Consider the following 25,376-nt stretch of genomic DNA (forward strand, 5'->3'; position numbering starts at 1 on the left):
ATTACCCCCAAACTCCAAATCTGGCCCAATATCACTTTGCAGTTCACTGTAGTTATCACCTCCTTTGGTTAGCTACACCTTCTATTAATGCTACCTTATCTAAGATTGTAGGAGATTTCCAAGTATCTTGATCCATTGTCAGGGCACACTCTTTTTATTGAATCAGTGATTCTCAATCATTTGCCTATCAGAAGCACCCAGGGCATTTTGTTTTGTTTGTTAATCCTCACCAGAGGACATTTTTTCCTTTTTTTTTTTTTTTTTTGAGAGTGGAAGGAAGGGAGGGTGGAGGGGAGAGAGAAAAACATCCATGTGAGAGAGACACATTAATTGATTGCCTCCCACACTCCTCCCCCAACCCCCCACCCAACAGGGCCAGGGATTGAATCTGCAACCCAGGTACATGCCCTTGACTGGGAATTTAACCCACCAGCCTTAGATGTGTGGGCCGATGCTCTAACCACTGAGATCACCGGCCAGGGCGAGGGCATTTATTATTGAGACCAATAAAATCAAGATAGGTCCCAAGCAACAGTAATTTCTGATTTACAATGTGTGCTGAGAAGCACGATGTTAGATAACACTACCTCATTTTCCAAAAAAGGGAGAATCAATATTGTATTTAAACCCAAGAAATGTGTATGTGTGTATGTATATGGGATGGTGGGGTGACTGGCTCTGAGTATTTGATTATATTAGTTGACCTCAATTTCTATAAAGGAAAAATGTGTGGGTTTGACTCATTTCTTTCAGCTCTGTAGCTCAGATATGTGAAAATGACATGACCTACCCTTGCACTTGGAACCATATCTTGCTTGCATATATGCCCTTATCTGGCCCTCAGGTTATGTAGGGAATGAATGATCTTACAGAGCTTTGCAGTATCTGGTATGAGGTCTGGTATAAGTTGGGGAGGGGTTGATGACAATTTTACAGGTTAGACCAGCCGTGGGCAAACTACGGCCCGCGGGCCAGATCCGGCCCGTTGGAAATGAATAAAACTAAAAAAAAAAAAAAAAAAAAAAAAGACTGTACCCTTTTATGTAATGATGTTTACTTTGAATTTATATTAGTTCACACAAACACTCCATCCATGCTTTTGTTCCGGCCCTCCGGTCCAGTTTAAGAACTCATTGTGGCCCTCGAGTCAAAAAGTTTGCCCACCCCTGGGTTAGACACAGGGATGTCTAGAACACAGAACCATAGCCCAACTGGCAGAAAGTCAGTTATTTGGTAATATCAGAGGAAGCTTTATTTGTGCCCACATTTATTGATATTTTCTATGCAGACACAACCCAATTCTTAGCAGTTTTAATTTTGGTTGGAGAAAACATCTTATAGGGGAAAAATAATGTATATGTGTATAAAGGGGAAAGGAAATGTGTACGTTAAAAAGGTAATAAATGTGCCGAAAGTCTAAAGAGATAAGATTTCTGACCTCACCCTCCTCCTGCCATTTCTGCATCTGTGCTTCATACACTTTGTAAATATCTCCTTTCTGGCATTTCCGTGCATTAGATGTATTTCGAAGTTTCATGCCAGTCTACCCCACTTGGTTGTGAATTCTGAGTTTGTATCCCTAGTTGCTACCATAGTCCATGCTAGATAATGACTTGTTGAGTGATTGCAAAATGCTGATTTTGGAGATTGTGCAGGATGTATGTTGTGTGCATGCCCATCAGCGGCTCAAATGGTCCTTTTATTTTCTCATGGTCCCTGGAGCCCTAGGAAAAGGTATCTTAAACTTGCATGGTACTGATTTTTAGGCAACTTCTTAACTAGTTTCAGACTTTCTGTGTTTCAGGATCTAGTTCTCAGATAACTAGAGAGTGGCCTACTTGAAAAAGAAGGTAACAATTCTTGTGCCCATCAGCTAGGATTTGAAAACAGGTCCAGTTCTTTAAGTAGACATTTCATTCAGGGATGGGGCTTCAATTTTCAGGAATCCTTTATTATATTACTAGAGGCCCAATGCACGAAATTTGTGCAAGAGTAGGCCTTCCTTCCCCCAGCTGCCGGCATTGGCTTCCCTCTGGTCCCAGCTTCATCAGGAAGGACATCAGGAATGATGTCCAGAATACGACTGGTCTAATTAGAATATTACCCTTTTATTATTATAGTCTAGAGGCCTGGTGCATTAATTTGTGCATGGGTGGGGTCCAGCCAGCACGCCTCGATCAGGATGGGGGGGCCGATCGGGGATGGGGCTGGGGAGAGGGACCCTGGATGGTTGGCCAGCTGGCCCCGCCCCCTGGTTGAACTCCCAGTTGAATTCCTGGTTGAACTCCAGGTCGAGGGGACAATTTGCATATTAGCCTTTTATTATATAGGGTCATATATTTAAATGAAAATGCATGTAATACATTATATGTAACATATATGTAGATGTATATGCATGTATGTATATATTTTATATATAGATATATAAAACTAAGAGTGAAAGGGTTCTCGCTTTTCTTCCCCTTCACTTTCCTCCCATCATTTAAAGATGGTCTATGTGTAAGGAAAGAACATTGGATGAGACATCGAAGACATGGAGTCTTTTCATGGCTTTGCCTTAACTTTGTGACTCTGGGCAGTTTATTGCATCTCTTTCCTCAGCCTTAGGGTTATGGGTTTGACTAGGTGGTATCTCAGATAAACTTTCGCTGCTCTATTGTTCTGTAGATTTACCATCTATTATAGTAACTTAAAAATATCCTCACCTGAGGACATGTTCTTATTGATTTTGAGAGAGAGAGAGAGAAACATCAATGGGTTGCCTCCCAAAGGCACACTGACCAGGGATCAAACCCTCAACCTTTTGGTGTATGGGACAGTACTCCAACTAACTGAGCCATCCCCCGAGGACTATAGCAACTTAAATAAGGCATGTGCCTCTCTGAGTTGCTCTTCAAAGAAACACAATACAGGAAGACCTAGGGCATATGCCGAGGTTATGGAAGGGAAAGGACTGGAGCAACAGGCAGTCACATGCTCCTGGGCAAAGCCTTCTGATTTCTGAGGCTCACTTTTTCAATTTGGAAAGTGTAGGAAGTAGCCCACATGCCATCTTAGGCCTCTGTGGGCTTTGGTATAGAAATCTAGGTGCACAGGGACATGGGCAAAGGTCAGCTAATTGCAGAGAATGATTGTTTTGACACTGTGTCAAAACAATTGATCTCTACTTCTATCATCAACTCATATGCCCTGGTAATATTTCCATTTCAGGATCACTTTCCCGCTAATAACAATAATCCGATATAAAGGGTAGCAGAAGACTTAATGAAATGCGGCTTTAACAGAGGTCTTGCAATGATGAATAACAGAAGAAATGTTTGTGACCAATCAGAACATTCCTCTTGGGGGGATGGGGGTGGAAGGGAGGTTACTTGGATCAGAGGGGAGTGAATTACCTATTCAGAATCATACTGAACCCCATCCAGAACATGGGCCAGGATGGGAGCTGAGGGGTCTTCCAGCCCAGCCTCCCTTGCCCTACTTCACTGCAGCATTTCTATGAAGTGTGAGGAGTGAACAAGCTCAATGGCAACACTCAAAGGAGCAGCCAACCCGGGCAGCCAGTGGCTGATGTGGTTGTGAGGGGCCCTCCCCCATCACTACCAAGTCATTCCCCAATCCAGATGTCCAAAAACTCTCCTATAATACGTGACAGTCAAGAGTCCTCTTCGAATCAAAGTGCTGAGAAAACTCTACCCAAAGTCTTTCGGCAAAACCGCCTGCAAACCTTGCGGAATCCACACCCGTCCTATATTGTCCTATAATGTCCTATAATGTAGACATGTCCCTGAGGAGTTCCGTTCCTCAGTTGTGGATACAGATACCCAAATACAGATGCCCAAAGAGATTAAAGAATCACTAGGGTTTTTATGAACTGAAGACATTCTGCCTCATCCTTGCCACCACCCGGAACAGGGATCTGCTTGCCAGTTAGCATTTGTCATCTCTCTGTGTCTCTCCCCTAATCAAGTATCCAATTTTTGTGAATAACGAGAAAATGCACATACGCATCTAAATGCATACATGTAGCTTAACAAAAAATAAACCCCTGAAAGTGAAATGTAATTACCAGGTTACAAAAAAAAAAATGCACGCAGGTTTCAGAGCCTATCACATCTCGCGCCTCCCCCCAAACACTGCCCCTGTTGTGTCAGATAGTGGCAGTGTTGAGCCCGGGAACGGACGCCGAGCCCGCGGCGGTCCCCGCGGCCTCCCCGTCTCCGCGGCTGACTCCGGAGCGCAGCAGCCGCTGGGCCGCGCGGGCGCTGGGGAGCGGGAGGGGCTCGAGGGGCGGCCAGGGGTCCCCAAGCGGCCTCCGCGAACTGTTTTCCTCCTCCCCCGGCCAGAGCCCCATTCCCTCCAATTGATCGAAATTCACCGAAAACCAGAGAGAGGGAGGGCGAGGGAGAGGTCTCTCATTACTGGCTGCGCCTCCTGGGGCTGGAGCGGGGGAAGCGGCCCCGGTTGGCGGGGCGAACTGTGTTGGGTCTCCCGCGCCCCCCTCCCGGCAGATCGCAGGGTGGCGGTCCCCGCTGGGCTCCGCCGCGCCGCCGCCGCGATCCTCCCCCTCCCCCGCCCGCACCCTCCCCCTTCCTTTCACTAGGACTCCGGGACTCGGGAGAGGGCGCGGGAGGCGGCACACGGGCCCGACCCCACTCCAGCGCTCGCCGGGGGCGCGGGCGGGCGGCGAGGGGACGCGGCGGGGGCGCGGGGCGGGCGCGGCCATGGAGCGGCGGCGGCGGCGGCGGCGGCAGCACTAGCGACCGCGGGCGGACCGGCGGGCGGGCGGGCAGGGCCGATCGGCCCCGCGGACCGGACTGCACAGCTCAGCAAAAGCGCCCTCGCCCTCCGCGCGCCTCCTCCTGCGAGCCCGAAGCCGGGAACATTTTTTTTAAAGCTCCAATCCGCCTTTGAAGAAAAGGAAAAGCATTAGCATTGATCGGAGAGACGGGATTATACATCGCTGTAATTTTTTTTTTTTTTTTTGGGCTTCTGCTAAAATTCGCCAGCTCGCCACGCGCCCGTGGCGAGTGTGTGCGAGTGTGTGCGTGCGGCTGTGTGTGAATGTGATTACTCCAGGACTCCTCGGGCTCCGGAGACGCCATTTTCCCCCTTGATAGCTCTCTCCGTACACCGGCGAGCGGCGGAGGCGGCCGCGCCGGGCGGGAAGCGCGGGGCCGGCCGGGGCCCCCGCCTGCCGCCGCCTCCGCGCGCCCGGGGGCTCCCGCGCCCCCCGAGCGAGGGCGGCCGGCCCGCGGCTCGCCGTTTGACAGATGCTCGTCGCCATGGAGTTACCTCAGCTGCACCTTTGGGGGCTCGGGCGAGCGACCGGAGCCGGGATCTGAGCGAGCGCGGTGGCCAGCGGAGCCGGAGCCGCCGGGACATGGGTGAGCACGCGCGCGGCGACCTCGGCCCGGGAGCCCCGCGCCCCGGCTCCCGCCGCGCCGTGGGGCCCCGCACGTCGGGGGCCGGGGCGGTGTGTGTGCCCTGCATGCAAAACTTAACGTCGCCTCGCCCAGGCTTTGACTTCGCACCGGGGCGGGAAGGGGAAAAGGGGGCCGAGGGGGCGGGTGGCGGGTGGCGGGTCCCGGCCAGGCTGCCGAGGATGAGCGCGATGCCGGCCCGCTCGCGGGTGGGCAGCGATGCCGGCTCCTTTGGAGTGGCCCGTTGGTGGCGGCGATGGTGGAAGCATTGGGCTGGAGGGCTGCGAGCTTATTGAGTTTCGCCTAATCTGATCCCCTCCCCCGCCGTTTGCACCCTCCCTCAGTCCTGCCAGGGCTGGCTGGTTTGGTGTTGGTGGAGTGGACTTGGAGGGGGAGGGAGGAGGGAAAGGGGTGGAAAGGCGTCAGGATTTTTTCCCCCCTCTCTCTCTCTTTGTAACTTGCAGGTTAAGTGGAGCTAGAGAGCTACGTTGTAACCTAGTTGGATTTTTTGGGGGGGAAATGTATCAGAATCTAACGAGTCCTTAATAGAAAGAAGAACAGGGAAGAAGTGGTCCAGCCAGCGAAGGTTGGTGTGTGCTTGTGTTGTGGCTCTGTGTTAGTCTGTCTCCTAAAATCTTAATCAATGGATCCCAGTCTCTTTTTTGTGCTCTCCGCTTTGGGGACTTCGAAAAGACAGGAATTCCCTTAAAAGCAGAGGAATGGAATGCCTTTTTTGAAAGCACGCATTGTGTGTGTTTCTGGAGGAACCGTGGGCTTGGGAATTAAGGGCAGGCTTCCCCCGTTCGGTGGTTTCCAGTGGGAAATCACTCCGGAAAGGGATCCCTTCAATATCGATTTATTGTTTTTGTCTTTCAAACCATTATCTCTTTGATTAAGATACTGCCTGAGAAGTTCCACAGAGACAAAGTCAGGTGAACTGGACCGGGCAGGTCTTTAGCAAGATGGTGATAACGGGGATGCTGTTTTTGGTGTCTGTTTGTGTTGGAAGCATTGTTGGGTAATAGCAATTTGTGATCGGTAGAGCATGCTGCTTCTAAAAAAATAAGTAACTGCCCAAATGCTGCCTTCCAGTTCTCCTCCCCACACACTCACTACAAGCACCCCTTCTCTCCTGACCCATACTGATTACAACAATTCTGAAATCGGATCCAACTGGAAATATTTTCTTTGGAGGTCAGAAAGTTGTGCAATTGGAAGTGGGAGATGAGGCTAGAGGTCCTGGAAGTGTGGGGAGGGGGTTCTTATTGCCCCCCTGACGCTGCGTTTATTCTTTATGTGTTGTCTGTGTGGGTTCTGAGGGTGTGTATGTTGGTCTAAAAGGACTGTTGAGGGAAGGATTTCCGATTTGTTTCCGCTTCAAATCAACTGTCCTGATAATCTCATGGTTGATGCCTAATACTAAAAGGCCAATTTGTGTGTGTCTTTATCCCTGCAGACGCTCTCCTCCAGAAGGGCAATTTATTCTGGAATTCTACAGCAGCTATTTTTACTTCGTAACTCTACCTACTCCCCCCTCCCCTGTCCCCCAATCCATCATCGCCTTTTAACCCCCTCAAGTTTGGTTGGAGTCCATGGTCTTTAAGGAAATACTAATATTACTTATTTTTTCTCTTACATGATTTTTCATTCTTTTCCCTTACTCTTCATCCTGTTTTTCTCCTTTTCTTGTAGATTTGTACAAACAAAAACAAACCAATAAAAAACCACCCCAAAACTAAACTTCATAAAGTAGCTGTCATCAAAACTATCTGGCAGTTCAGCCCCATTTCTGACCTTCCTTTAGTTCACGCCAGTAAATTGGATGTGCCCCATCTGAACTCATCTTCATCTGCAAACGTGTGTGTGTGTGTGTGTGTGTGTGTGTGTGTGTGTGTGAGAGAGAGAGAGAGAGAGAGAGAGAGAGAGAGAGAGAGAGAGAGAGAGTTGGGGGCAGGAGTGGGGTCCAGAAGGGATATGTGGAGAGGAAGGGTGGTGTCTGTGCAGGCCACATCTGCACCTCCAGGCCAGACCTGGATAGTCTGTAAGAGTTTCCTTTGCACACCCCAGTTAGATGTTTAGCAGGGATGGGGAGTGGGGAGGCGGGGCCAACTGGCCAGGAGGCTTGTAAGGGAGGAGAAAGTTGTGGCACTTTGCATGTAGCCAGTTTACAATCCCGGGTCACTGTTTCCCCCTTCTGCTTTCTGTGGCTTCCACCATCCCAAGACTCCCTGAGGGAGGCAGACTCTCTTTGGCTCTGCCCTGGCAATCCCAAGTTTCAGGACCATTCTAAGATGCTGTGTTTTCTTCCTTCCCACTTAAAGGAGTTGCCTGCTAGGAGAGAAGGGCATTACGACAGATCAAAAGAGTGTGCCTGATCCAGAGTCTTCACAAATCTCAGGGAATATAGGCTGAGAGTTTATGAAGACCAGGTCCTCTGAAAGTGCTTTGTTGCACACCATCTCCCCTCCTCCCATTTATAAAAAAAATGTCTTAGTCTTGGGAAGTTGAATTGGTGTTAGAGCTGGGCTGCAAGAGCTGCTTGCCTCTCTAGTAACCTGAGCTGGGCTGGGGGGAGGAGGTGGTGAGTGAATGCAATCCTAGGCCAGAGGAGGGAAACCAACTGACTTGTCTCTCTTAGCAGGGAAAATAGATGTGTCACTGGAATAAACAAACTGGAAGTGGGGGAGGGGAAGGCTTGGAGTGAACAGAAGGCCCAGTGGCTGAGAGGCAGGGGCGTGGGTTAGGAAGGGGCCACGTCTAGCTTGGGAGAAAATATCGACTGCCTTATATGTTCATGAATGGGCTAGACAAGTGAGGGGTGTAATCCGATCTTTTGTGTGTTAACATCAGAATGTTACATAGGAAGGTGCTGTTGGCAGACTTGGTTGAACTTCACACAGAGGAAGCCTAGGGGTATCCCTGAGTGAACCACGGAGCCCAGAGCCCGTGGTGCCGCGAGGGCTTCTGGTCCTCTACTTGTATTATTCATGGCAAGCTACTTGGTAAATTACTTGACCTCAAAGACGGTTGGAGGGAAAGAGAAAATAAGTGCATGGAATCTTTGTAGAATTTAGTTGAAAATGGTCAGTGGGGAGAGGCAGGAGGCAGGAGTTTGCTGAAGAAGAAATACATAGGCAGGCACTTCTCCTTGGATTCCCAATTCCGTCTCTGCTGTTCTCTTGACCTTCAATTCCATCTGGGGCTGAATCAATACCTGTCTGGCACAAAAATGCACCTCCAGAGGAAGCGAGACTTTCGGACTGGTCAGTGCTTGCAGTTGTACTTCAGCCTCACTCTGAAGCGTCTTTATCCCATGCAGCAGGAGGAAGATGAGAAGTAGCGAGATGGATGGGACATCCCTTCTGGATTTCCGAGGAGACACAGAAACTTGGCCGGGCCTCAGCCTCCCAGAATGCCAGTTTTTCCCCTTGGAGACTCGAAGTTTTAATTGAAACCAGAAAGCTATTGAAGGCAGACCCAGCCAATGAAACCTTGTTTTCTCTGCTGCTCAGGAATGGGAAATAAATAATGTTTTGCTGATGGCATTTCAAGTTGCTTCAGTTCTGCTCCTGCCAGAAGAACGGAATAAATTATTATTAACACATTAGCATTGTCAGGAGTTGCAGTGCCTTAAAAATCGTATGATGTCATTGAGTTTGCTCAGAGACCCACTGTGTGGGACAGTTCGGGTGGGGTGGGGTGGGGGTTTAGGAGGCTGCTCTTGTCCCAGAGAGCTGCCCTGGAAAAAAAAAATACACGAAACCTCGTAGAGTTCTTGCCATAGGTCACCATGTTTGGTCCTTGGGTTCCTGTGAAGAATGGAACAAAACAGTTCACTTCCGTTCCTGTGCAGTGGCATATTAAGAAACTGAGTAAGCTTCCCCAAATGTTTTGGGCCAGGATTAGGCAAGGAGCATTATCATAGTGCATATTGCCTTAGGTCTGGGCCTCTTTTAGAGCAATTTCTAAAGGCGACCTGGTGTTCCATACACTCTTCATAACATGGTGGACACTTTGGGCAGCCACACGCTTGATTGGTGCAGAAAATTAAACACCCAGATAGCCACAGAGTACTTCATAGAAAGTGCCTTCCTCCGTTCTTGTTTGGTTCTGTTTTCATTTCCATGTTCACTTAGCCTTCTATTCGATTCTGAGGCCTCCTTGGACATAGCAAGTTTGGGGGCAGTATAAAGCTTGGGGGGAACTGATAACCTTAGTTAGATGACTGAGCCTAAGTCAGTGGTCCTTACAGTTTTAAAAGTCCAGAGGGAATCTGTGTCTTTTTTCAGAGTTGGTCCTCCCCGCCACCCCCCCCCCCCATCCTTAGAGGGTGCCTTCTAAGATTGAGGAAACTGTTATATTTTTAATGGCCTTTTGTTTAGAAACCCACACTTGACTTCCCATCCAGTTCAGAGCAAATGATGCCAAGGGTCAAGAAGGTGACCAGGCCCAAAGTCCACAGGACCCCTGGGAGGAAGGGTTCTGATTGGCAGATGCATGATGAGCCAGTGAGCTGTCCCCAGGTATGCCTGTTCCCTTGCTAGGGAGGAACAGGAATAAATGGTGAGCAGATTAGTGTTTCGGAACTTTGCCAGCTTGGAAAACTGTTTCCCTAACCCAACTTATTGTTTTCTCTAAAAAATACTCCCTTTCATATACATGGCACTTTGCCCTTTTCAAAGATATCTTCACATCCTAATTCCCTCTTGATTCTCCGAAGGAGGGAGACCAGATAAGCATTTTATCCTCATTCAGATGAGGCAGTTGATAGTGACTTGCGTAAATGACACAGGTTGGTGGCCAACCTGGGACCAGACGACTGTGTGATAAAGTGTGAAGAACATCCCACCTGATATGACAAATTTGCTTTGGATCCTATCCTCTTACTTCCCAGCTAAATGAGTCCCCCTCCCACACAAGTTATTGAACCTCTTTGTGCCTCAGTAACCTAATCAGTAAAATAGGGATAAGATGCTTACCCTGTCTACTTCACAGGGGTTGTGAGGATTAAACAATGCCAGCTAATTTCTGTAATTGGACTCTGAGAGGATTTCCATGCTGCCTCCTGGATACTGTCCTGAGATCATTGTCACCATAGCGCAGAGATTAATAACCCCTTGGTATGGCCAAAAATGCCTACACGGGCCCCTTATGTTCTAAGACAGTTAGGGAATAGTTGTTTCCTGCTCTTGAGTTGACTCAGTTGAATTTTTGAATGCTTCCTATGCTCAAAGGGAAGAGGGTATGAGGGGGAGGGTCCCCATCAGGGGGCTACAGTGGCTGAGCAGTGACATTCAGGACAGAAGTTTTAGCCTCTGTAAAGAAAGGAACTTATAACAGGATTTCCTGTGTCCCAGCAAACCCAGTGATCTCTCTAGAATTGGAAAAGGGCTTCACAGTCCAGTTGTTCCCTCTTTTTATTTTTTTTTTTCCAAATTGATTTTTAGGGAGAGGAAAGGGGGAGAGAGAGAAACACTGAGGTGAGAGAGAAACATAGATCTTTGCCTCCCTCTCACTTCCTGACCAGGGAATTGAACCCGCCACCTTTTGGTGTACAGGATGATGCTCCAACCAACTGAGCCAAGCTGGCCAAGGGCTGTTCTCTAACTCTTAACCCTCTTTCTCTTTCCTGTGATTCCTGGCGCAGCCCCAGGCACCTGGCATTGTTCTCGAGTGAACCCCATTTTACACAACATACACAGGCCTTTGCTCCCATCAGACTGGCTTCCTTGCTGTCCCGGGGCACTGTGTGCACAGGTCTCCTCCACACCTCAGCTGGTTCTGCTTCGCCACCTCCTCTGGGAAGGGGTCCTGATTGGGCCCATCTGGCTAGCACTGCTACCTCTTAGGACAGCAGACCAGTTCTCAGCTCCTCCCCCAGGCTGCAGAGCACTTCTGGTCTGAAGCTCTAGCCTCGCAGTGGGTTGTGCTGCTTCTTCTGTTTATTGTCACTACCTCCCCAGGCTGTGGGTCCCTGAAGAGAGGGACTGAGTCTCCCCTAGGACGCACTGCCCCTGCGAATGAACCAGTGACTCCTGGTGCACGAGTGAGTCACAGAACTGATGTGAAGGTAGAGTGTTCAAAGTGAATGCTGTTTAAGGTGAGCTTGGCTTGTGCTCCCTGAGAAGGCGCACATTGAGGACCTCTTAGACAAAGTGAGTAATAGCCACTTGCGTCAATGGCTTTTGTACTTCTGGCAGTCTTTCAGGGCCAATCGCCCACTCTCAGTTTCTTCCTCAAAGCCTAAGAGTTGATGATGTTTTACCACATGTGCATCCTACCGGTCACTCATTCATCGAATCATCAAATATTTATTAAGTGCCTACTAGAGTCTCATCGTCACAATAGCACATACAGCTCTTGACTTTCTCTGAAAATGCCAATTGCATTTCTTGTCCACCACACTCATTTTGGCACTTAACTATGCAATCTTGTCTGTTACTCAAGTCCAAGTGCTTCCCTGCTCCTGGGTGACGGTGCGAGGCTGGCCGCAAGGGAAAAGGAGACCAAGCAGAGAAGCACTCAGAGCGGAAAGTTCCAGGGAAAGGCTCCTGAGAGGCAGGCCACAGGCTGGGCTGGCTGGCCACTGGCATTTGATGTGGGACAAGTTACATTGCCTTGTCACTCCTATCACAGTAAAGTGAAAGAGTTGGGCTTACTCTGAAATGCAGCTAGATGTGTCCCAGGAAAGTTAAAGCTTTCTTAAAGCTCAGAGTTCCTCAGTCCCCTGTGATGGCAGCCCACCTCCCATGCAGACCAATCCAAAGGGTTGGCACACTTTGCTAAGTGTTTATTGTGTTGAAGTAGGTTATAGAAGGGGGAATGGGACCAGTTAAAACTATAGAGCCAGATGGGGAGGGTGGGTTGGGAGAGGAGGGATGGTGAGCTATGGGAAGAAACACCATAGTGAATAGTGTGGAAGGAAGACAAAAATTGACTCTCTGCGTCTCTTGTAAACTGGTCCTCTTCGGTAAAATAACTTAGTTGAGACAAGGGAGATGAGGCAGACAAAGGAGCTTCTGGAAAATCTAAAATATCTTCTTTCTCTGGGCTTTGCTCCTGCTTCTGGTGCCCACGAGGCATCTGGAATCTCTGCTGTGGTTACTTCTTGACCTCATGGATCTAGGAAGCTGGGTATTCTTCTTCTTCTTCTTATTATTATTTAGAGTTCATTGGGCACGAAGACTGGGGCCATGCCTGTGCTCCCTGAGGTGTCTTCTCGATCCCCGCAGCAGAGCCTGCCCTGCCATGGCCTGTGTTCAGTCACTACTATTGAGTTAGATTGCATGCATTTTGAGATCAAAGATAGTGACCCACGGTTTGTCCAATGCCAGAGAGAAGCCTCTGTGCTTTGGGTTGAGCTGGGATCAGGAAAGTTGGGCTCTGACCTGAGGCCCTGTGAACATTCAGCCGGGGTCCTGACCCACGTAGGAGCACACTGGTGGGATACTGAGGAAGATGGAAGTTCTGCAAGCTACTGAGATGTTGCAGTTGCTTTTACCCTAGGACTGGGGTAGGGAAACAATAGCATGTGACACTATTAGCTTAACTGAGTGAGAAGCAGTGTCTTTATTATTTCTCCCCTCGGCCAAAGATGTGCAGCTCTACCATGGAAAGAACTGCTTGGAGTTTGAACCTGGAGCTGGAAAGATGTGGAGACGGGAGAGGCTGAATTTGATGAGTCCAGCACAGCAGCCCCACCCAACACGCTCATCAGAAGTGTTGGCACTGTTGTTCTGCTTGTAGCAAAATAATGAAATCTGGGTGGCAAGTCCCCTTGCAGTTGTTGGTGACTGTGTCTGTGACCTATTGTTATTTGAACAATGAGAGCTTTGATTTTTTTACAAGTATTGATTAATAATGGTGGCTAAAAAGGATGATTTGATGTGAAAGCCCTGTGGGCCTCCTTTCTGCTCATTATTTTGTACTCTAGAGCTCGATTACAGTCGGTTTTTTGATCCTCAAATATTTATTAAAGTCTCAGCATTGCAGCCCATGTGAGCCATTGCTTCTGGCGCTGTTGGCGGGGAAGGTCTGGTATGAGAGGGGGCTTTTGCCCCTGGAGAGTGGACAGAGTGTCTGGAGATACATGCTTAACTCAGATGGAAAGCAGCCCGCAGCCGAGTGCGAGCATGATTTGAGTGGAATTATGCTATTTGTGTGATCAGGGCCGAGGCGCAGTCCAGGAAAGCTTTGAGGAGGATGTCATTTGTGGTTTGATGGTAGAACTGGAACACAGGGACATTCTTGGTGGCAGAGTAGCTTTCACACTGGAGCAGGGATAGGACAAAGTTTGAATGTGAATTTGGAATTGCCCCACGAAAGGAATGCTGATCACCAGCATGCACTGCAGCTGGCAGGAGCAAGGCAGCCTGAGGATGAAGGTCCCGCTGGCTGACATTGACGGGCTGGCCACCCATAGCAGGCAACTTGGTGGTCTGAGGTCTTCTGGCTACAGTGTGAAGGACAAAACCCAGGGCCCTTTAAATTGGACCCAATCTAGCTGTTCAGAGTTGTCGTTCAAACTCACCAACTCTTCAACTCTCTGGTTTAGCAAACTTTGTTTGCTCATTGGCATTTAAGCATGAGTATGACCAGACCCTGCTGGGTGCTGTGTGGATCCCAAGAATGGAGAGAACCTTGTCTCTGCTCTTAATCTAGCAGAAGACACCGTAAGAACCCAGGAAAACCAGTGGGGGAACAGCAGCGACGGTTGTCTGGGGCTAAGTAACAATTCCAGTGAGAGCATAGTGAAGGCCAGCACCTCCAGCAACTGGACATATTAGGAAAGCTTCAAGTGGGGCGAGGTGGGCTTGGGCTGAAGTCTTGAATAATGGAACTGTGAGGAGAGCAGCAGGGGAGATGTTCATGTTGAGAAGGTAGAGGCAGAACGGAGACCACTTCCCAGAGACCAGGGCTTTGTGGAATGTCGGGCAGCAAGACCAATGGGATGGGATCATGTGGGGAACAGGCCAAGGCTACATCTCCCCTGACCTGAGACGGGAACCATGGCTGATGTTTTCAGAGTGTATGGAGCACAAGGGTGCTCTGGTCAGAGAATTTCCATCCCTACCAAACCTGAGAGAACCCTAATATCTGACTGTCCTGCCCACCCCTGCTCTTGTCAGCCACCAACTCTTCAGTCTGGGTTCAAAAGAGTTCTCTTTAGATCAAAACCCAAAAATACATATAAGCATTCAGAATGAGTGATACTCCTCTCTGGGAGCTTAGTGTATAATTGAAGAGAGACATGCACAAGTTTCAGTAAACGCAATATTGAAATGGCAGTTAAAGGTGCTGAATAAGAAATGTAAGAGGATGGAGATGGAGCTACTATTTGTATAGCTCTCTGGGATGCCTAACATCTCTTCTGTGGCAGAAGCACAAACTTGTCAGATTAATCTTTATGTTCAATTGACAACAAGCAAAGCAGTTGCTGAATCAGATGGTTGAGAAATCGAGGAATTTGAATTAAGACTGAACAGGGCATGGAGTCAAAAATTAGAAGGCCCAGAAAGAAAGACTATAGAATTTATTATCGGTTTAATTATTCAGTTTAGTCACTGCCTTCAGGGAAGCCTGTCATTTTCATCCCCACTGGACTAAAGGCACGGTGGAAGACTGGAACTTAAATGACTGCTAATTCTGGGTATTTAAAGACAGATGCCATTGTGGGTTCAAAGGAAAGCAAATGACATTTGGAGTCAGACAGAACTACCTCTGTCATTTCAATAAATTTCTCACCTTAATTTTTCCTATCTGTAAGGTAGGTCCATCTCAGGGTTAGTTCAAATAATAAATTTAAAGCCCTTGTATACTAGATGCCTATTAAATGTTAGAATCATTTCTTTACCTTGTGGATCTCTCCACTCTGCTTGCACAGGACACACTATGATCACAGTTTCAACTTACAGGTCTACCCTGAGATATTTAACCTACCTAGGTGCCATTCCGTATATGTTATTTGCTTTTTCCTTGTAAGATTCTGGGAAGACATTAGGAGGGCAGAGAAGAAACCTGTTGCCCAGAGGGTTTAGTGATGTGGCAAGTCAGTGGCAAACTGGTTTTGGAGCTCCCTTCTGCAGATGCAGTTGAGAGTGTTGGGTTAAAAGTTGGCATCACTGTGTTTTAGAGACATCAGATGTCAGTAAAAGCACAGGCTTTGGGGTATGTAGACTTGGCTTTGATTGTGGATCTGACATAGGTTGTGTGTGCCCGTGAGCGAACTGTTAACCTCCCTGGACCATCATTTTCACATCTGTGGAATGAGCACAGGTCTCAGGTCTTCTGCATCACAGGGTTGCTATCCCGATGACACAGGTGATGTCTTTAAAGGCCATTGGTTGTGTCTAACCCCACCTCACACTGCAGCTGAGTACCTCCATTGACTGCATGGAGAAATGGCGGCCTTGAATAGCTCAGACCTGTAGACTTGAGGATTGGCTCAGCCCGGTCTTCAGAGATGATTCCCCAAGTGCCCAAGACCAAGGCTCGTTCTGTTGTGTTATTGGTTCCCTTGGAGGCATTGTTTTTGCAGCTATTGCTGGAACTGTTGGGGAATAGATAGTGTGCCCAGTCTCAGGCTTCAGAAGCTTGATTCTGTTTTGCTCCCTATTGTGGAGAACCCGAGCACAGGGTCTGATTCTTGGTTTTGTGTGACACTCAGCCAGGAAGAGCTGCAGAGCCAGTAAAATCTATAAAGAGGTGGAAGGTACTGACCCTCCTTGAGGGGGCTCTGTTGAGGAGGTGAAGCTCAGCACCAGAGACTGACAGAGCTAGAGGAAGCCCCAGAATCCACTGCATCATACCCCACATTCTACACATGAAGATGATGAGGCCCAGGGAGAAAAAGGACCCTGCCCAAGGCCACCCAGCTCCAAGTGGCAGGGCAGGGAATGGAGTCTGAATTCAGTGACTGAACTCAAGTCTTATTTCCTCTATGAAACAAACTGGGAACTAGGGGAAAGCAATACTCCAGCAATGTCAAAATACTGAAGTTATCAGGTCCATATTAATCTACTGTATGTGCTCCCTATTGTAGAGGGAAATGGAGAAGGCTGGTCTCTAGCCCTGTCCCTCAGGCTTTACTTGGGATCTGCAAAGAGAAGGCAGCGTTTAGCCAAATACTAGCATGGATGATACAGACTATGGTAGTAAATCAAACTTCCCCCACATTTTGATGATGCAATAAGGTGATTCTCAACAGGTTCTTTCATAAATATCTTATTTAATCTTCAATTACTTTTCAAAACAGCCTTGAGGTAGGATTATTACCCAATTCCCAGATGAAATTGAATAGTTTAAGTATATTTTCCAAGAACACAATTACCAAATAAAAAAGAAAGGCTAAGTCATCCAAACCTATGACATCAAAGTAGTGCTCCTTCCGTTCTTCTGTTCAAGGAGATTCATGGCTTGGACACTTTCAGTTGTGTTCATTGTGCTCTTAACTGCTAGAGGCTTTTGTAAAACCCAGCCCCTTCCTTCATGGAAGTCCTGATCTGGTGGGAGAGATAAAGAAGTAAATGGAATATTGCAATACAGTTTGCCAAATGCTTTCATAGCAGAATGCCCAGGGAAGCTTGATTAAGACCATCTGTGAGTATGAGTGAGTGTGTGTGTGTGTGTGTGTGTACATGAGCATGGGTGAGTGCATGTATGCACATGTGTACACACAAGGGGAAAGGAATAGAAAAGGAAGATCCAGCCAGTCTTCATGAAGGAAGTGAAACTTGACCCAGTTCTTGAAGGATGACTTGGAGGTAACCAAGTGGAGAAAGGAGAAAGGGCAGACCAGCCAGAGGAAGTAGTAGGGTTGATGAGGTGATGCCAATCAGTGGGACTTGGGGGAGCCCAGGCTCAGAAGAAGCTGCTAGGGAAATGTAGGGAGTGCAGTCATCAGGGATCACAGCCTGGAGGAGGTGAACTGTGATCAGGAAGGTGCCACCCAGGTGTGGCATATGAAAAAAGCCAGGAGTCTGAGCCTCATTCTTTGCTGTAGGCCATTGGTGTGTTTGCAGGGTCAGAGAACTGTGCTGCAGAGCTGCTTTTGCCCTTGCTGATTGAGAGCTAGGGAAGAGTTGGGTCACTAGATCGATTTATCAGTGTTTATGGAGCATTTCCTCTGGGTGTTTTGCAGCAGGAAGGGTTTCAGAGGCCCATCATTCAGAGTCATGGGAACCTGAGTCAAATGGCACCTGGTTGGCCTTTGACACAGCCTCTCATTCAACATTCACTCAGCGAATAATTCGGAGTGTTGCTCCATGGGGCAGGAGCTGTGCCAGGCTTGGAGATTTCTGTGATGAGCCAAACAGACACAGCTTCTACCCTTAGCACTTATGTTCTAATGGGGTAGGCAGAGTTGAAACCAAGAGTGGCACATGCATTCATTAAAAAATGTAGTAAGTGCTAGGAAAGAAAATCCTATGTAATAAAGGCACAAAGCAGGGAGTCCTGATCTGCATTATGAAGCCCAGGGAAGTGCAGTTTGACCTGAGCCTGAGCAATGAAGAGGCTTTAACTCAAGGGAACAGGAAGAGGATTTCAGATACACGCAAACTACCCCAAGTGGGGAAGCCACTTCTGACTCCCCACTGAAATACCTTAGATGACATGCCGAAAGGTGAATGCTCAATCACCCCCTAAGCCAAAGTCAGACAATCTATTGCCAGAATCTGAGGTGGGATTCTTCTAACTATAGGGCGATGAGCCTAGTTTGGAAATACAATTGCTTCCCTGTCTGTAGTCAGGTAGGCTCACACTCCATCCTTTTGTACCCTTTGCCCCTTAGGAGCCGAAACTCACAATTTGTGTCAGCCAGAAAAATAGGTAGTCATCGGGTCTACTGCATGGGCAACATTAATAAAACAACTGAAGATGGTCTCTTCCCTAACATCATTATATGTATTCTCAAAGTCTACAGCTCTCAGAAAACAAATGGGCAAGATTAGAGGACAGAGATTTGCAAGGAGAAGAGGGACATTGACTTCTGAGCAGAGAAGTTTCCTGGAATAAAGCTCTGAGACACAGACATAAAGAGTATTTGTAGATTTCAGCCTTTCAGAGTTTAAAGAATGTGGCAGAAGGATCCCCTCTTAGTCTAACAGAACAATAGTAGATAGATGTCTACTGTCCATATGCTCAACACCCTATTCTCTAGATTTTTTTAAAGCCCTGGTTTAAGTTTTGTGATTTCTAAGGTGTAAACATCCTTACCATGGACAGTTTTCAAGCTACCATCTCGACACCTCTGATGTGGAGTTAGGAAGAGTCTCACATAGTAGGCTCTCAGGAACTCCCGGGTCTGGCTTCCACATACCACTGTCACTGTTCAGTAGGAACTGAAGTGATTGGAAGACTGATAACAGTAACAGCTCTGGGAGGAAGACTTGACTGGCTTCAAGATGGAAGGAAGAATCAAAAGCAGACCTGTGCTTTTCCTGTAGACCAAGACTACCCTGCATGACTCTCTCCTTATTAAAGCATGAGTAAAAATAAAGAATCCAACTTGAGACCCTAGGGGGGAAAACACTCAAAATATGGTAAGAGAAACAGTATCAGGATAATTATTTACTGCAAGAACAAAATAAGAATTTTAGAAAGCTACCAGACATCCACAATGGGAAGAAGCATGACACTGGTGGAATAAAAGCATAAAGTAATGAAGAAGGAGTGTTCTGAGGTGGAAAGGTATCAAAATCAGCTGAAAAGAGGATGAGAAAGGAAAGAAAGATTTCAGGGATACAAAAGTGTGCAATAGCAGAATTAAAAATCTGTAGTCAATGAAGGCAAAGGGAGGTGTGAAATTGAATTAAATTGATATTATGGAGGCTAGATTAGGGTAAACTCTCCCACAATGAAAAATAAAGAAATAAACATAGTGAAAGAGAGAATGAGAGACAAGGAGAACAGTGTTGAGAGTTCTAAACTAAGAGTATAGGACAAATTTAGTGAGGTCCATTGAATAATGAAAAGAATAAATTAAAGGGAACATTCCTAAAGTAGAAAAAACCTGCATCTATAGAGCCAAAAAGCTTGTGTTTCAGCAAAAATAAAAGGAGCAAGAGCCACACTACACTCACTTTGCCATTAATAAAATTCTATTATAATGAAAAATATCTTCAAGGATAAAGTTAAAACAAGTTGCCTACAAAGGAAACAAAACCAGGCTGGCCTCCCCTTTCTCTATTACTTCAGATACTAGAAGACATTCTTCAGAGTTTTGAGAGGAAAGGTTCTGACCTGAGGATTATGTAGTCAGCCAGTGTCTTCTACATGTAAAGATGAAAGAAGTGCCTGACCTTATGGGGATTTGCAGAATATGGAGCTGAGGTTCGGCTCAGGATGAAGAGCTCTGGAGGAGTTTGGGAAAGGTCAAGATTGAGGCTGTGGGCCTTCCTATATTTGTGACTATTTGCCCTTAAGACCTTATGAGGTACATGCATTACTTAAAATTTCTTTTTTTATAAGGAGCATGAAAAAAGGAGGTAAAAACCTTAACCTAATGAAGAATATCATGAAGATATTTCTTTTCCATTTTGTTGATGAGACACTGAGGTTGAGTGAGGGCTCCTGAGTGCCTGACCTCGGTCCAGAATCCAAATCTTTTGACTCCTGTTACCTATGTCAAGGGCTCTCTCAGTTCCACCATGGAAAGCAGCAGTCAGGGTAAGGACAGCCCATGTGCTCCCTGGGAAAGAAGCGGATGGAAGAGGTGAATGGTGCCAGGAAGCCCAGACTGGGTTGGTTTATTCATTTATTAGTTCAGCCAGCCAACATTTCTTGAGTGTTCACTGGAATTGCATGGATGAATACAATGCAACTGATGCCTATTCTTAAGAGACTAAGAGTAAAACTGTAAGGGGCAAATACCTTTAAACACAGAATAATAGTGCTCTATGGTCAAGGCAGTTGATGGCATTGGTGTGCAGGCTAGGTAAAGCTGAAGCATCATAACCACCAGGAGGGTTTGGTAAAAGCCACAGAGCTGGGCCCCATCCTGGAGCCCGGATAGGTAGGCATGCAGGGCTCAAGAATTTGCATTTCCTCTAAACTCTGGAATTAGTTAAGAGTTCCCAGGGCTGCAGGTGGAAAATGGTTTGTAGACTAGGTAAATTATTCCATCCTTCAGATTTGAAGTGGGGAGAGGGTGTACTTTTAGGGAGTCATTTGGGTTATGGTTCCCCTGTCCCTCAGAAAAATAATTATGTAGGTTACACTATCCAATTTGGAGTGTGAATAGGTCTGTGGGTAAAATTACAAAATTTTGAGTATGGAGGATTCCTTGGTCCCACTCCATTCATTGCTGAGATAAGTATGAAGGATGGGACTCCAAGTGGCTGTGAATGGGAGAGCCAGGAGTAGAGGCGAAGTTTCTGGACTCCTATCCCAGTGTTCTTTCCAAGTACATCACCACCTTCTCCTTCTAGCCCCTCTGTTCCCCTGGGACCTCCTGGGCAGTTATTTCCTAAGCAATTTCATTGTTCTATGCCCTGCCACGCCAAGTCCTGCAGGCAGCCATGGTAGGGTTAACTTGGGTAGGACTGGAGGCCTGAGCCAAGTACAGAGTGTCCATTGTGCACCCGCCCCCTCTGGAGGAGTTGCTGACTGCTGGAATGTGACAAGGCAAAACGTTTTCACCTTGCTTCAGCTTCCCCTTCCCGTGAGTGTGAGTCATTGAGCGCCTGTGCACACACCACCTTGGCAGGGGCGCACCCAAGACCACGCGCAGTTGTCTCCCAGACTCACCAACAAATCCAACTGTGACTTTGGGGTGGCAGGTACGTGCTGGGAAAAGACAAAAGGAGAACGACAGCTTTGTGTGCTGGTGAAGTAAACAGACAGGTTAGGTTTCTCTGCCCTTTGCTTTTGAAAGCCTCTTTTTATTTTCCCAAGGTGAGAGGTGCGTGTGGACATGAGGGACTGGATTATAATCCTCAGCATAGATAGTGAATTTTGCAGGGGCTGCCTGGGTGGGTGGAGCTGCCGTTAGAGTAGTTTGAACCACAGGACTTTGAAGAACTGTCACGGGGCTGATTCATTTTCATTGAGAAAGAACTTCTTGAAGTCCTCCAAGTGCCCAGTCCTCCACTGGGTCCATCTCAGCCTGCAATGAAATGCAGTCCAGGGAGGGAAATAAGATTTGTGTACTCAACACAATGAGAAGGCAAGGCAAGACTAGTGTTTAGTGGCCAGCTATGCAGCTGGGTGCACAGCAAGTCAGGCCAGGGAGTGAATGCTGTGGTCCAGAGCTTACAAAATACGGTCATGAGGAAGTGAAGACTTGGGCATGACCTCAAAATATGGGAAGGACTGGGATCTGTTTGTTCATCTGTTCAGTCATTCCTCCATGCAGCAGACATTTGGAGAGTGCCAGTTGTATGAGAGGCATTGCATGGATTGATGGAAAGGGATATAAAGAAAGATTCTATAAAAAATGCCAAGGCAGAAATAATTCTGTGTGTACAATGCTACTGTGGAGACTGGTGTGACTTGAATAGGGAATGCAAGTTGGTGGCCAACGAGCCCCTACGATTACCTTCTTAAGGTGAACCCAGCATGAAAAGTCTGGAATTGATGTGTTTCTGAAGATTGGGATTATCTGAGACGGGATTGGTGGTTCATCTCTAGTATTTTTCTGGCATACTCACACTGCTCTGGTTCAAGCCCTCACACAATAAGAGTGGAATTCCAGCCAACCCTCCTTATGGTCCCCCTCCATCTAATACCAGGTTCTGTTCATTCGTCCCTCACATCACATGTCAGAATTATCTTCTTGAAGCATAGCCTTAATAGCATCCCTTCCCCATTGTCATCCCTTAAATGGCTTCCCCCATTACCTGTATGATAAAATCCATCTAATTAGTGTGGCATTCAAGGATACCTAGGATCTGGCTGTAACCTTTTATCTCCAGCCCCCATTTTGTACCTGTCAGCCAAACCTCACCTTTCTTTCTCTCGAACCTTGCATGCTTCTGCCCCAGGCCTCGCCTCACTCGTGCTCTTCCTTCTTTCTGCCATGCCTTCCTTCTTCCCATTCTACTATTGAAGCCCCTCAAGGTCAAAGCCATATCCTAAGCTCTCCTTGAAGCCCTCTGGGGTAGTTTCCATTCTGTCTACACCTTGCCCAGGTGAAACCACTTTCTCTTCCCTTTGTTTCTATCCTTTATTATAGGGCATTTATAAATCTGTTGTTTTATTTTCAAGCAACTCTTTAGAGTATAACTTCTTTGAGGAAAGAGATTGTATTTTAACACGTTAAGCGCCCAGTAAGTCACTGGTGACTGACAGACACTATACTTTCCATCCGGCAGACAAAACAGGCTGGGCGCTTAATGTGTTAATTGTGTCTTAAAATCTTTACTGTGGAGAACTGAAAAAAAAAATTGTTGAGTTTTCCCTTTTTGTGTCTCTTTTACTACTTGAGTTTTAACTTTCAGAACTTTGTCTTCTATATCAATTAAGTATTTATACCATTAAATATAAGAAACTCTATAAACAGTCATTTTTTTAAAAAAATATATTTTATTGATTTTTTACGGAGAGGAAGGGAGAGGGATAGAGAGTTAGAAACATCGATGAGAAAGAAGCATCGATCAGCTGCCTCCTGCACACCCCCTACTGGGGATGTGACCGCAACCAAGGTACATGCCCTTGACCGGAATCAAACCCGGGACCCTTGAGTCCGCAGGCCGATGCTCTATCCACGGAGCCAAACTGGTTAGGGCAAAACTGAGTCATTTTTAATGGAAGATGCTTTACTCCACTTTATATAGCTAATCATTCCTCTAAAGCAGCGGTTCTCAACCTGTGGGTTGCGACCCCTTTGGGGGTCGAACGACCCTTTCACAGGGGTCGCCTAAGACCATCGGAAAACACATATATAATTACATATTGTTTTTGTGATTAATCACTATGCTTTAATTATGTTCAATTTGTAGCAATGAAATTGGGGGTCACCACAACATGAGGAACTGTATTAAAGGGTCGCGGCATTAGGAAGGTTGAGAACCACTGCTCTAAAGTTTAGATTCCACCTTCTTTTCTCTCATCACTGAACCTGCAATATACATTGTCCTATCTGTGGTTCACAGGTCCAAATAGGTTTAGGGTAGGAACGTCTTATGAGGTATATGCCTCACCTTCGGCCCTTACCCAAGGGTAGCTTCATAGGTAGGTACCAGGGGATTAAAATGTAACATTGCAGGTTCTTGCCAGAGAGAGTAAACCACTGAAGGGCTACAGTCATAAGCAAACATGGCTAGCAATTTGTGTCACTTCGATACAAGTTGAGAAAGACCTACTGGGACATGTGTTCTAGGGCAAGTATATCAAACTTGTGGCCCGCGGGCCGCATGCCTCGTTTATTTGGCCCGTGTTAGCCTTTGAGTTTGACGTGCTTGTTCTGATGTCTCCAGCAGCTAGTGTGGTACCTGACACTAGGAAGAGGGGCCTCAATGAAGGTTGACTTCAGTATGTAAGGTTTGGGGCAGGTAGGCAGGTCCATCTAGATGAGACAGAGAATCTTACAAAAAAAAACAACCCCAAAACATTAAATGCCATATTGTCTGACTGCCTTCTCCTTGCTCCTAAGGGGGGACTTTGTCCCTTTTGTAGCATGGGGCATGGGTGGCTGTTCAGTGTGTGATTGACAGCTTCAGCAAAGATGCTCATGTTCCCACCAGCAACTTCTTCTCGTCCAGAAATGCTTTGTTCACTGGGCTTTCCCCAAAGTGGAAGCAGGCGTACATGCGTCTTCCTGCAGGCTGAGCAGCTCCCAGGAGCTGAGTGTGTTCCTGGGTATCTCCGGGGAGCAGGTCCCTGTTGGAGCACTGGCTGGCTTCCTCCCAGGGCAGCAGCTGGAAACGCACTGACTCCACAGGCAGAACATACAGCCCCGCCGTCAGGCTCTGGTTCTGGGCTGCTCTGAGTGTGTGTTTGCAGACTTTATTGGGGTTTTATGGTGGGCACATTGCTGACTAATTCCTTACATTGGTGGGCTCAGTGGTAGAAACCGAAGGTGTGACGTCTTCTGCTGGGAGCTTAGAGAGTATTCAGCCATTTAAGAAAGCTCGGTGACCTTGCCTATAGCTCAGGGTGCAAGGAGATGATGTCTTGAAGTTTGGTGCAGCCCCAGGGCTCTGGGTTTTCTCTTGAGGATGAGCATTTGGACATCTTTGTGGCTTTGAAAATGATGAGTATGAAACTGGGAATAATGGGACGTGGGGTGAATAAGGTTGAAAGGTAGTTTAGCTGATCCTTCTATGATCTGGAGAAAGCCTGACTGATTTTTCTCTTTTCCTTGTGAGGAAGGCAGAATCCAAGATCTCAGGGGTGCAAGGGGAGTGGTTCCTGACACTTCCAAAGGCCTGTGAAATGCTCTCCTCTCTCCCCTTTGTTGTTGTTGTCATGTAGACATAATGCCACTTTATGTAAGGACCAGAAAGGGACTTAAAACTGTCCCTAATGGCTATTTTTATCTAAATACTTTATGATGAAGTGTCTTTTGTATCAATGGAAACGTTTTTTAGGGTTGGTTTTTCTTTTTTTTGTTTTCAAGCCTGTGCCTAAGCTTTACATTTGCTTTAAGAAATAGAAAACACTTGCCTGGCCGGTGTGGCTCAGTGGTTGAGCATCAACCTATGAACTAGGAGGTCACTGTTCGATTCCTGGTCAGGGTACATGCCCGGGTTGCAGGCCTGATCCCCAGTAGACAGCCAATCAATGATTCTCTCTCATCATTGATGTTTCTATCTCCTTCCCTCTCCCTTCCTCTCCGAAATCAATAAAAAATATATATTAAAAAATGTAAAAGAAATAGAAAAGACTTGCATAATTGAAATAATTCATAATGAACAGTGATAAGGAAAGAATGGTCAAGACCTTGGGTAACTGTCCTTCCTCTAAGGGGGTGGAGAGCTTTGCCCAGGCACCTCAGGGGTTGCGATCAGCTTT

At 47.0% G+C, this 25,376-nt stretch overlaps 1 protein-coding gene across 3 annotated transcripts in view; it reads left to right on the forward strand.

Annotated features, from left to right (window-relative positions):
- Positions 1 to 4,193: 4,193 nt before the first annotated feature.
- The window catches only part of SETBP1 (SET binding protein 1), a 343,356-nt gene continuing 322,173 nt past the window's right edge, over positions 4,194 to 25,376 (forward strand). The window contains exons 1-2 of one of the 3 annotated variants that reach the window (XM_059707194.1): positions 4,194 to 5,387; positions 5,888 to 6,009. The gene's annotated coding sequence lies outside the window, so the exon portion shown is untranslated. Of the gene's footprint in view, positions 5,388 to 5,887; positions 6,010 to 21,109; positions 21,203 to 25,376 lie in introns of those variants that run through there. The other 2 variants (XM_059707193.1, XM_059707195.1) reach the window with 2 other exon arrangements.

The sequence above is a fragment of the Myotis daubentonii genome, chromosome 8, assembly GCF_963259705.1.
Source record: "Myotis daubentonii chromosome 8, mMyoDau2.1, whole genome shotgun sequence".
Taxonomy (NCBI): domain Eukaryota; kingdom Metazoa; phylum Chordata; class Mammalia; order Chiroptera; family Vespertilionidae; genus Myotis; species Myotis daubentonii.